Source organism: Cyrtonyx montezumae, unplaced genomic scaffold (assembly GCF_038088225.1).
Source record: "Cyrtonyx montezumae isolate F1298 unplaced genomic scaffold, pur_monq_1.0 scaffold_2, whole genome shotgun sequence".
Classification (NCBI taxonomy): Eukaryota; Metazoa; Chordata; class Aves; order Galliformes; family Odontophoridae; genus Cyrtonyx; species Cyrtonyx montezumae.
In genome coordinates this window covers 10970402-10982453 of record NW_027071936.1, presented here as the reverse complement: position 1 = coordinate 10982453, position 12052 = coordinate 10970402, and the positions used below count along the sequence as shown (strand labels likewise).

At 42.8% G+C, this 12052-nt stretch overlaps 1 protein-coding gene across 2 annotated transcripts in view; it reads left to right on the top strand.

Moving 5' to 3' along the window:
- Positions 1-12052, top strand: part of SLC10A7 (solute carrier family 10 member 7) — a 138592-nt gene that overhangs the window by 47742 nt on the left and 78798 nt on the right. The gene's annotated exons all lie outside the window — the stretch shown is intronic.

The window sequence follows — 12052 nt, the reverse complement described above, 5'->3', positions numbered from 1 at the left end:
ACATACATACACAAATACACAAAAAAAAAAAGTGGTTGCCATTAAGTCACAAATACATACATTAGGATGGTTACTGTGTAGTATCCTAATTGAAAACAGGACTACATAGGGGGTGTATGTGTACAGGACAGAAAACAAAACACTTGATTACTTAATACTTCGCTCTGACCGACTTCCAGTTCTGATATTGATAGAACTTGTGACTGAATATGTGGTAGTGCTAGTAGGTCTGTTACAAGACGCTGGAGCCGTTCACCGAGTTCACGGCACTGTAGTCTGCTTGGCCTTTGAGTGTCTCCAGAGAGTCCCCAGGTGTAATGGTTTACTTTTTTGGTAAGCTTTCCTTAAACCCCTTGAAATGCCTTGAAGATGGAACTATTTATCTGAAGTAGAAGCTCTTGTGTCAGTTATGAAAGTAAGAGGTCTGTTTCTGAGAAGATGGTGGAAGTTCCTGGTGGTGTTTTTTAGAAATCCCTCGGTTTCTGTTGGTGCCTCACTTATGGGCTTGGCTGTAGGTAGAGACCCTGTTTTTGTACGTCTTTCCTTCATAATGCGCATAAGTAGCACGTGTTTTTTTCTTACTATGCGCACAGACGGCCGCATCTAAATACCTTTGTGACCGTAACCACAGGTCCTACGGATGCTTTGAAGTACCTAACTGCTGGCAAGCTTTTCTTTTTCCCATGCGCTTGTTACTCTTGCTGTCTGCAGCACCGTGGCAAGTGTCTTGCATGTAGTCCCGATGAAGTCAGGAGGGTGGTATGTTTCCTGTTCTTAGACTGTGCCCTGTGGGGCCGGAGCCGGGGTACGATGGTGTAAAGCAAGCTAGTTTTAAAAGGGCTAGAAGATGGGGGGTGTGTTTTCTTTTAATCTAGCAAGTGGTCCTTGAGAAGTGAAATAAAAATAAATGGTGAATCTAAGTGTCTGCAGGAAAAGTCTCAGCTTTATGTGATACCGAGGTGACCTTAAATGGATGTAAAAGAATGTTGTGATGAGAGGTGTTGAACTGTCAAACGTGTCTTGATGGGCAGAAATTCTCTTAGGTGAAGTTGTTGGAGGCGTTTTCACTGGTGAGGAGATTTGAAATGAAGTACTGAACTACAGCAAACTAGTTCCTGTTGAACTCCTCTGAAACCTCCTTTCCTGTAAATATGCAGGCGGAAAATGCATGGGATGATATTGCACATATTTACATTTTGTTTAATAACGTCCCAGGTCTAATTAAAACACAGTATTTTAAAGAACTAATTGTTAAAGAGAAGTGTTTTTATGTCGCTGGGTTGGTAATAACTAACGATAGATGAATTCAATTTACATAAATTTCAGCCAAGAGAATATTTAAAATCGTGCCACAGAGGATTGCTTGGAGTTGGGTCGTTAATATCATTATCTCCTCCCTTCGCTTAAGCAGTTTGGTTTACAATAATTGTGGAACTTAATAAGCGATTTCAGTTCTTCCTCTTAATGAGATTTTAATAAAATCGGAGAGCAGTTGACGAATGCTGGGTGAATGGTTGGTTACCAGTAAGGTGGCTGCTGTAGATGTAGAGCGTGCAAATACGTGGCAGGATCTGCTGAGTTGAAAAGCTGAGGTAGCTGCTTACACTTACGGGAGAAATTTTGTGCCTGAAGATTCAAGAAATGGTCTGCCAGCCCTTAAATGAGGTCTGGGAAGGGATGGACCCTGGCTCCGGCCCTTCTGATCACTTAGGTGCGTCGCATGTACATGAACTCCCCTGGGTTGGCCCTGCTGCTGGTTCAGGCCCTGACTTAGCGTTTCATATACGCTGAGCATTTCTGCTCTGCTTCAAGAAGTCGTGCTACAGTCCAGAGCACAGAGAAATTCTGGCAAACGTTCTGCACTGGTGTCCATGTCACTCCGGTTACGTGGATTTCTCAGCATCTTTGGCTTGAAATTCACAGGGTGTAAGTCTGTCGTAGAGGCTGCTCTTGCACTGAAGTGGGGACGCAGTGGGTTTGCAGTTGCAGTATAATGCCACGTGTGGAGGAAGGAAAGGGCTCAACGCTTTGAGGAGGTTGTCTTCACAAAATGCTCTGCCATGCGACAAACGATGCTGTCTTGTCTCTTTCTACCTCTCATTCGTCTGCTTTGCACTTGGGAGAGCGGTTTGGAAGCTCTTAACTGTATTCATTTTGTGACTTGTGCAAATGTTCTCAATTCTTTGGCACCTTGGGGTTATAAACAGCGGGTATGAAAGGAACAGCCATCAGCTTCACCTTAAATGAAGAGCTGTAACCCAAATCTGAACACGTGCGGTGGTAAGAAGGCAAGCGAAGAAGATAGAGTTCAGAGGGCTGTGCTCTGGCGACTGCTGTGCTCCTGAAAAAAAAAAAAAAAGCCAAGGGCACCTGAGAATGTAGGTGCTGGTTGTGACTTCTTACAATGCTAGAGTGGATTAGCTTTGATCGAAACCCACGTAATGACATGAAGTTGATGTCCGGCATACGTCAGTCAGCCTGAAGGAAGGAACCCATTCAAGGTGTGCACCACTTCTTTAGTGTTCTTTGTCCAAGTTACGTGTGCTTATATAGCTCTGTTGTTTGAGGTCTTTCTGAGGCGACAGAGCTGGCTCATATTGTTCAGAAACTTCAGCGTTTTGTTTCTGAACGACCGCTTGGCTAACGGAAACAAGGCCACCTTTTTTATTCACCTCGTCTCCCAAATGTAAGCAGAATCGAGAAGGGAGTGTAGAAGTTGGCTTCTCACATGGACACAAAGCCCTGTCAGTTAATGAAAATGTATGGAATTCTTATCTACTCTGTTTTAGCAGGCATAATGATTTACACAGCCTGACAGCAGTAGTGCAGCAAGTAAATGCATTAGTCACAGTGTCCATTTTTCTTGCAAATTCGTGACACAAATCTAATTATGGGAATGACCAGCAACTTACAAATCTAATTTTGGTAGGCTGAGCCAACTTTTTCTGTTTTAATAACAATGGATTTTTTAGCAATGATTTCATTACAATTTAAAGAAATCCACTCATATGGAAATAACCAATTGGCTGCATTTATTTGCTTTATTTTCCCTTCGTGGGTGTTTGTTTCGTTCTATTGTTGTTGTTCTGTCTTTGTTGTTTCCGGGATGAATAAGCTTCTCGATCGTGTCTATCAAATTAGAAATATTTTCTGCAGTCAGCCCAACGTAGACCCATTTGTTCCCTTCTGATTGTGTCTTCGCAGCGTGAAAAGGGGCAGAAAAGTATCCTGAGATTCCTTCTTAACTGCGTTTGTCGCCTACTAGAAAAACTTTCCAAGTTAACTTGTTCACAACAGGTGCCGTATTTTGAATTTGGCAGTGTTAAATTTCAAAGCAGAGTTACGTCATGCCACTGCCCTCCTAGCAGTTGTTTCCTCTTCTTCTCTGAAGCAGTGCAACGATGCTGCTAGGCTGGGCTTGGCATTTCTTTCAGGTCGTTTTCACAAATCCTGAGCGAGTTCCACCCGTTAATCAGCCACTTGGGAAGCCACCTCAGCCTTGAAGGATGGGTTTTTACTAGAGTGGAAGGAGATGGCAAACCCTGGCAGCGGTGAATCTTTGGGCCGGGTATTCTGTACCGGACAGGAAGAGCTGGGAATTCAAATTGTCCCGGGAGCAGCTTATATTGCCTTACTTATAGCTTCCCTTGCTTTGCGGCTGCTGCTCAGATTCCTTGCTGTTCGTTAACATCCTTGTTTTGATTTCTGCCAGCTTGATTCGAAATCTGGGTATGAGTTTGGGCACTGTCAGCATTTCCAGGCCTTCCAAGCAGCATTTTAAGCGTGTAGGCCTCCACTCTGGTTGTGTATTTGTACTTTCAGCGCGTAGGACATTTACTTTTATACTTACGCTTGAGTTAGCACGTGCTATTTTTGGGACAAGGAATACAGAGTAACACAGCTTGCTGTGATGGAGACCTGTGAACTTGCTAGTGTGGGCTGAACAAGAGAGCCCTTGATGCGCATCCAAATTGCCAAGACTGGCTGACTGAGGGCACCGATCCAGGTGAGTTCTGGGAGAATGGGGCGGTTAGGAACAGACGCAGAATTGTTTACAAAGGACAAGTCTGCTTTTTTATGAGCAGTGCTGGACCCCTTGAAAAAAGAGAAGGAACGAATCTAGAAGAACAATGTTCAGAAGGTGGAGATGCAGCAAATGAGATCCTGCTACCAAGGGACTGTGGGAAGCCATGCTGGGGAGTAACTGGAAATCAGTATTAATGCTTAGGCCACGTGCGATCTGTTTTTTAGGCTTTCTGAGAAGACTGCTGAAGTCAGCAGGGATTTGCACTGCTGGCTGGTACGGGCTGTCTGAGAACCAGTTCCCTGATAGCAGCCCTGCTTTCAGTTGTCTTCAATGAGTCTTAAAGAAGGTGGGGAGCTATCAGTAACCAAGAAAAAAAGGTATGTGCTATCAGGCCTTCAGAAACGAGTATCTTTTAGAGAACCGATGATTAGTCCCCTGTATTTTTTCATCTGCCTAGAGGAAAGTGTGTTGAAATCTGCATAGTAAGAAAAAAATCAATCTATTAGCTGTCAACTGTTTATAAATGGTGTGGGCTGTAGGTGGCCTTACTGCTTTCTTAGTTTTCCCATTAGGTTTTGGTACGGAGTATTTAATTAATCTATCTCCCTTGGTTTTACAGATCTCAAGCAGGCAGTTTTTTTCCCCAAAAAAAATTATTTAAAGGTAGCAAGAACAAGACCGTTAAATGTCCCCCTCAGTATTCTGTTTGCAGCCTGAGATAATTTACTAGTGTCATTAGAAAGTTGCACGTCTTTGTGCATTCTGCTTTTTCCACTTCCTCACAATAACTAACAGTGGGCGGGATTTTTTTCTTGCACGTGTGTTTTTGATCAGCATCTTGCTTGGCGTGGTAATTTGCGACTATTTTTGAGACAGCGCAGTGATTTCCCTTCCTCTTTCCCACAGTGTGTGCCTGTTGTGTAGCTAAATAGGCTTTCAGGGAAAGACGTTGAGAATGCTCGTGTAGTAGCATTTGCCGAGTTAGCAGAGAAGCAGTAAAAGTGGAAGTTTCTGGATAAATTTCAGAGGCAGACCTCAGTGTTTTTGCTGTAAATTGGAAAGATAGCACAAGAGTTGGAGCTGCTTTATTCTTCCAGTCCAATTGTCACTTGCAAATTACAAAGTAGAGGGCGTGAAGTTTCAGGAGCTAAAACTGGGCATTCAAAGTACCTTAAATTTTATGATCTGGCGTATTTCTTCTGATCACACTGGACATGGAAACTGGAGATGAAAGTCCCTTCAGACTGACTATGGTGCGCTCCTCTGTCTTGTTAATGGAAATTGAATACTGAAAACATTAAAAGCTTCCTTCCATTTTAAATGAATGCTAATGAGTAACAGTCATGAGGATATGTATCTTTGGTAACTATCATTTGGGGAACATCTGGAGGAGGAAGTGTGTGTGTTTAATATTGTTATGTAATCAACCAATTGGGTTAGATTAGCGTGTAAATCCTCTCTGTGCCAATACTCAGTTTTAGTGTAAAATCAGTTTGTTGTCTAATGTTACCTGTGTCATAATTTGTGGAATCAACCATGGCCCGCTTAAGGGTAAAAAACAAAAAAGCAACGACAACAACAACAAGAGAAAAACCCAGCATTTTTGTAAAAGGATTACTGGTTTGTTATTTTCAGGGTTTTTTTTTTTTTCAGTTTGTTTTTGATTCTGCTCGCTTTTCCTTAATGGTCAGGACTCAAAAGGCGCTGCGCTCAGGTGGAAAAGGTCTGATACTGTCTTGTAGCATTTTCTTCTCTTTTGTGAGGGCTTCTTTTCTTCTTCAAGACAAAGAAAATAAAACTATCAGGAAGAGGTATCAGCAGCTCAGTTAGGTACTGATGATGTTCAGCTTTTACTTAAGTCATTGAAGTTGGTATCATGGGACAGTGTCATTTGTATTGCGTATTTAAAATTAGATTTAAAAGTAGATTGTATTGATAAGTTCTGTGTATGGGAACGGCTGAGTCACAGCCTGAACTACTGATTGAGCACCTGGAGAAAAGCCCCGGTCAGCCCTGGGAGGGCATGTGAAGGCAATTCACCTGTGTGACTGGAAGGGGTGGAGCCAGGCTCCACGCCTCTTAGGCCTCATTTAAGAGCTGACTGCCACTGAGGAAGGCTCTCTTGTTGGAAATTCCTCTCTTGTGGAGTTTTTTTCTGTGAACCTAGATCCTCGGAGGTGGTTGAGCGTTCTGCTCCATCTTTTTGTAACCTCTCCTCATTTGTGCTGGTCCTTTTGATGTTACATTGTCTCGTGAGGTTTCCAGGGAGTATTTGGTGGTCCATTTGCATGCTTTGTTTCAAAAGGTGAGAATTTAAACCGAAGCGTTTTGAACAGTTTGTTTGTAGAACGAGATGTAAAATTATTTTGCGTGATTGGTTGCATCTCTGGAACCATATGTTTGGTTGGTTCTTTGCCTTATCAGTTTCTCATTTGTGCATCAACGTAAGGGAAGCTGAAGGAAGGACAATTTGTGTCTTATGTTTGCCCCTTCCATGGCATCTTTACGTCCTAGAAGATGCGCAAGCTCTGGTCCTTTAAGACCGCTTGTTCATAAGCGTACGTCACTTGACCTGATTTGAGGGTGATGTTCACTGCAGAAAGATCTGGAAATGCACAAAATGTGTAATTTTCCTGCTTCTATTAAAAAATTCATTGGAAGGAAATGAAAAAAATGTAAATTTTCTTAGAATCTGCTGTTACTGTTTTCTCCAGAAGTTCTAGCTTGAAATGGAGATCTGAGTCTTCTGCAGCTTTTAGTGTCTCGCGCAAGCAAAGAGTGAGTTGGGGTTGGGGGGGGGGACGGACAGAGAGAAATTACCCCTTAATTTGGGGCAGAAGTATCGAAACAGTTCTCTTTCACTGAGCCATCACTTTGAACTCACGGCAACACATGGAGGAATTCATTTTTTTGCATCTGTTTTTAAGTACTGCTGTTCTGGAAAGCCGCTTAAGTGGATGCACTAATTGGTTAAGGAGCATGGAGAATACAGTAGGAGAAAGAGCTCCGAGTATGTGTTCAGCAGCTAGTGAGAGTTGAATCCTAGAAAGCAATATGCATGTTTCATGACATCCACTTTAAAAGAGTGGTACCAATGCTGTATTGTTGTATGTGAACCTTCCCTTACCTTAAGTTGAGCCTTTAGGGGGAGGAAAATATTCCCACACACTTTTATTTATTAAACCTATTGATTTTGGCCTAGAACAAGTTATACCTCTGCCAGGGTTTTGATGTTTTCTTTTCCTATTGTTTTTTGTTTGACCAAACAGTGTCTGTTCGAAACTCGGCAATTCACGGTTTGACAATCCTCGGTCTCTTGAGGTACAAACCAGAGAGGGATACTGTTGCTTCTGTGAGCTGGCTGGCTGGAAACTGTTCTCCTTGTTGCCAGGGTACAAACACTGTCTCACAGGGAGTGATGGTTAAGTCAGTAGCTTTCATGAAGACTTGAAGCAAGTGAGACGTGGCTGTCACAAAACAGGAGCTTGTCTTTGGAACGTGCTTATTTTATATTGCTGACCTTCTTAAAATCAGTTTGGGGGAAACAGTTGTGACCCTTCACTGAGGCACCATTAGCCCATGATTTTTTTTTTTGGGGGTGGGGGCTGTTCTTGCCTCATTGAGAGGCTCCTTTCACTATTTCTCCTTAAGCTCTTTCAAACTTTCAGAACAACTATGGTTTCTGTTCTTGATGGTATGTATTTGGGAATGCTACTTGTTGTGAAGAAAGGAAAAGGAGTAATTTAAACATCTGTCACTATCTGGTTTCTTTTAACATTGGTCTGTTGGTAGAACAGATTTTTCAATTTCAGGTTGTTTTTTTTTTTTAAGTGCATGCTGTCCCATAGACTCATTCTCCACCCTTTTTGAGACTTGGGCTTTCTCGTCAAGTGTATCTCTTCTCTGGCACGATATGTGAGCGGATCTGCTTCCTTTCTATATTCTAGCACTCTTGCACCTTCTTCTTTATTCCAGTTCTCCATCTCCCCACCCTCAGGTTAATTCTCTGTAATGAGAAGGAAAATGTTCATTTGTCCAGAAAACAAAAAAAGAAACAAAAAACCATAAAATTCCTTTTTTAGAAAGTTTTCTGAAGGTGCAGTCCTTGGTCAATGCCAGCATGAGTGCCTGTCGCTAAAATGGTTAGGTGGTGACCTTCCATCAGCAGACTAGAAAGTCTTCTGATTTTATCTCTGAAACTATGTGTGTTCTATGAAATAGGATTGCACTGGGGGAAAAAAAAAGAGCATCATCAAAAAACAATGTGAGCTCTGACCAAGTTGAGCATTGGGAAATTTGCTTTTTTTGTGCTTTCAGTGTTAATAATCTATTTGAAGATGGACTTTGCTATTTGTTAACCATATTCCATACTGTCCTGTTTCTCAACTAGAATCTTGGAAGCCCGACAACGAATGCTCACATTAGGAACCTTTTTTTCCTGCAGTATTGACCCTGACTGAGATCACGTGTCTCTGCTTGACTGGGAACTGCTTTTTGTGCCCGACGTAAACCCCACTGGAAGAATTCTGCCTGTGGTTTCACCCCCTCTGTGTCCTCTCGATGCGTTTCTTTGTACAGTGATGTGCTGTGGTGTGTACCAAGGTGCTGGCCTTGATGCCCACCTGAGTGGAAAATTCACTGTAACTACTTCTTCCCAGCGCCTCTAAGGCGTGTGTTAGTGCCTTGAAAATGGTGTGGCCAGTATCCCGTGTTTTTGCTGCTCCGTGGGAAGTGAATGTTAACTATTAAAAGGAAAGGTGTATTACATAGGATTAGGTAACATAAATAATGTGAAAGCCACTTTGAAAAAACCTCTACCTTTTAATAAAATGGAATGTCATTATTACGATTTCGTATCTTATGAGCACGTCTCTCAAGAAATGATCAAAAACTTGAAAAATTTCCTGTCCTTTTTAAAGTCATATAATTATCCACCGTCATATAATTTTTTGTTAGATGGACCGTACAGAGATGAAAGAAGATTTTACAGATAACATCGCACTTCACAGCTGACTGAAGCAGGTGTTAGAAATGCAGATGAAGTGTACTGACTAAAGGCTATATAAATTTGAAGTGAAAATGCCACTGGTCTGCTCGCAGAGGCCCTGCACGTGTGAAGTTGCAGGTAGTTTAATTATTAATCTTCTTGCGTGAAATAGTGCAGCAGTTAGGGAGAAGGTCCTTGTTCGTTTCAGCTGTGCTTCTTTTTTTTCTTTCCTGTCTTTTAACAGTATGTGACGAGCAGCTAAGAGAGTTTGCTTCACTGTGTAAGTTTCCCTGTATGAAGGGAGTATATAATGCAGCTTGGCATGTTTGTAACGATACCTTATTTGCCAGTGTGGTGCGTTACAGGAACACGAGACACCGGAACACCGCGATGAATAAAGATCCTTTCTGTGGGTAAAGGAAACAATGTTAGGAGTGTACAAATCCACAGCCACTGGGAGATTTAATTACATGTGACCCTTAAGTATGCTTCTGTGAAACTGCTGCAAGGTGTTGGTGCACGAGTCATTCTTCGTGGACCTTGGCAGGCCTTGTGTGGACAGTGCGGCCCTGTTGGTGCCCTGGTGGTGTGAAGCTGCTTTGTGCTTTAATGGGAGGATGCAGGGTGAGGGGATGAGTGTGTTTTCTTCCAGGAACTCAGTGACCTGCTAATAAACTGCACTAGCCTGTGAATTTAATTTTACCGTGTTTTTCTCAGGTGCCTGGAGCTAGTAATCCATCTTTAGGAGGCCCAGTTCTCAGATAGGTCAGAACTGGAAGTGGGGTTGAGAGAGTGGGTGCGTCCTAAAGAAAGAGGAATGGTGCCGAGGCCTTTAAACACCACCTTGTAGGGGATGGTCCTTTTTCTGTTCACTCTTGGCTGGCAGGGGAGGCGATGGTGGGCATGTAGAGCAGTCCTGTCACCTCCAATCCCTGCAAGTGAAGGGCAGCTTGTGCAGGATTTGTTGTTGTTATGCAGTTACTAGATCTTCTAGTTCTATGATTATCACTAAAGAGTTGTTTTGTTTTTAAATGGACAGCATTGTTTTGTCTGTCAGCTCGCAGAGCGTGGCAGTTGGGTTGGCAGCAGTTCGGCTCGGGCCGAAGGAGCTGCACTGTCATCTGTAAATACCCTGAGAACTTGGTTCCGATGGGCGGAACTGATACCCGAGTGTCCCTCCGATGCCTCATTCTGGTCTGACAGCATTCAGTGGGCAAACCAGTCGTTTGAAATTTGGAAAGGCTGTGAGTGGTCACAAATGTTTTGCCAATCAGACATTTCTCCGTGATGATGCAGCTAGCAAATGGTGCAAACTCTCCTCTAGCTTTCGTTCATTTGGAACACTTCATTTGTGTGGTTCTTCTCTTTGAGAAACAGCTCCTATCAATCCTGCGTTGTTAATTTGCAGGCCAGTTCAAGAGGAGCTGAAGTGTGCAGCTCATTTGTTTTACAGGCTGTTGTGTCCCCAGTGAAGAAATTGGATGTGAAGTTATGTGGAATGTATTTGTTACTATTCCTTTTCATGTTTTTGGTAGATAGCTAAAAGAGCAACACTACAACATAAGCTACTTGTGAAATAATAAAACGTAGTTGCAGCTTCATATTCAGAGTACAGCTTTAGTGCTTAATTTGCACACTTGGTCACAGCACAAATATGGTTTTACTGCTGCTTTTTTTCCTTTGCTGTTTTGCTCCCCTTCTGGTTACAGCGCGGGCTTCCCGGCCTGCGTGCCCTGGCTCCTAGCTGTTCTGTATTCAAGTTCCCAAATCTGATCTATTGGTTTATATATTCAAGTCAGGGAACAGAAATAGAATTTCATCATTACTTACTCTATTTGTGTACCCTGAAGCAGATAGTTAATGGGGCGCTGATGTTCCCCTCATTTGTGAAGGTCTGTCAAACTGGGCTATGTCACTCCAAAGATATTTGGAACAGTAACTTACCAGAATGTTGCTTACATCAAGCTGGGGTGTAATTCTTGCATCATAAATGCTTGCTAAGTATTACATTGCCTTCCTTTTTTTTCCTTCCCATGTGATCTCTTTTAACTGTTGGGAATTAAAGTTACTGTGCTAAGCGCCAGCTGAACTTCTTGTTTGGAGAGCGTCTCAAGGCCGTGTTTTCAAGCGATTGCTAGAGAATTTACATCATCTGTAATACATGGACAATGGTGAGATCTGTTTAGTTTCTGATGGAATTATTTTAAAGGACCTTAAAGACCCTCTGCAGACTCTTCCAAGTAATTTGGTGCTTTCTGTTAAAGGCAGAAGGGGCCATTGCTGATTATGGGGGGTGGGAACGCTACGGCACCATTGGTGTCACCGTTCACAAGAGCTGCTCAAGTTCTCTGAATCAGTGTGAGACCAAGTAAGGTGGGTGGGGGGCTCAGCAGCCCCTGTTTCAGGAACAGGGCACGCACCCTGCGGCGGTCCTGCTCCTTCCCTCTGCCTGGTTGAACGCAGCCTCATCCTGTCTGTTGTTCTTGCTCCTCCCGCAGCTTCTCCTTGCCAGAAATACACGGGCCTCATTCAAGTCGTCATTTGAGGGCCTGCACTAACGTAATGTCCTTAAGCTGAGATGAGAACATGGCTCTTCAGGGTGCTAACGTCAACTAGGAGCTGCTACAGTGATAAACTTTTGAGTTAGTTTTTCCAGACAGATTCTTATATGGATATCCCAGTAGAAGAATCGGTGTTTTAAGAAATTATACGGTCAGGTTCTTGAACTGAACTCACAGGAGTTTCTGTTTATAGATTATCATGCAGTAGTCTTGAAAAGCCTTTGGATGCTATTCGTGGGGTTTATTGGGATTGTTTTAAGTCATAGTGGGAAGCTAATCAGCAGGACTGAGATGCTTGTCCTGTGCTCTTAAGATTCTTTCTTATCACTTAAAAATTCACTGGCAGAAATATTTAAATGGAAATATGATGGATTAAATATCTGGGCTTTGTACTGCATCAGTTTCTCGAGTGCTCAAGCTTTGTGATAGAATATCTGTCCTCTGCCACGCAGGTGCCGTGGTACGCGTGGAGTGATG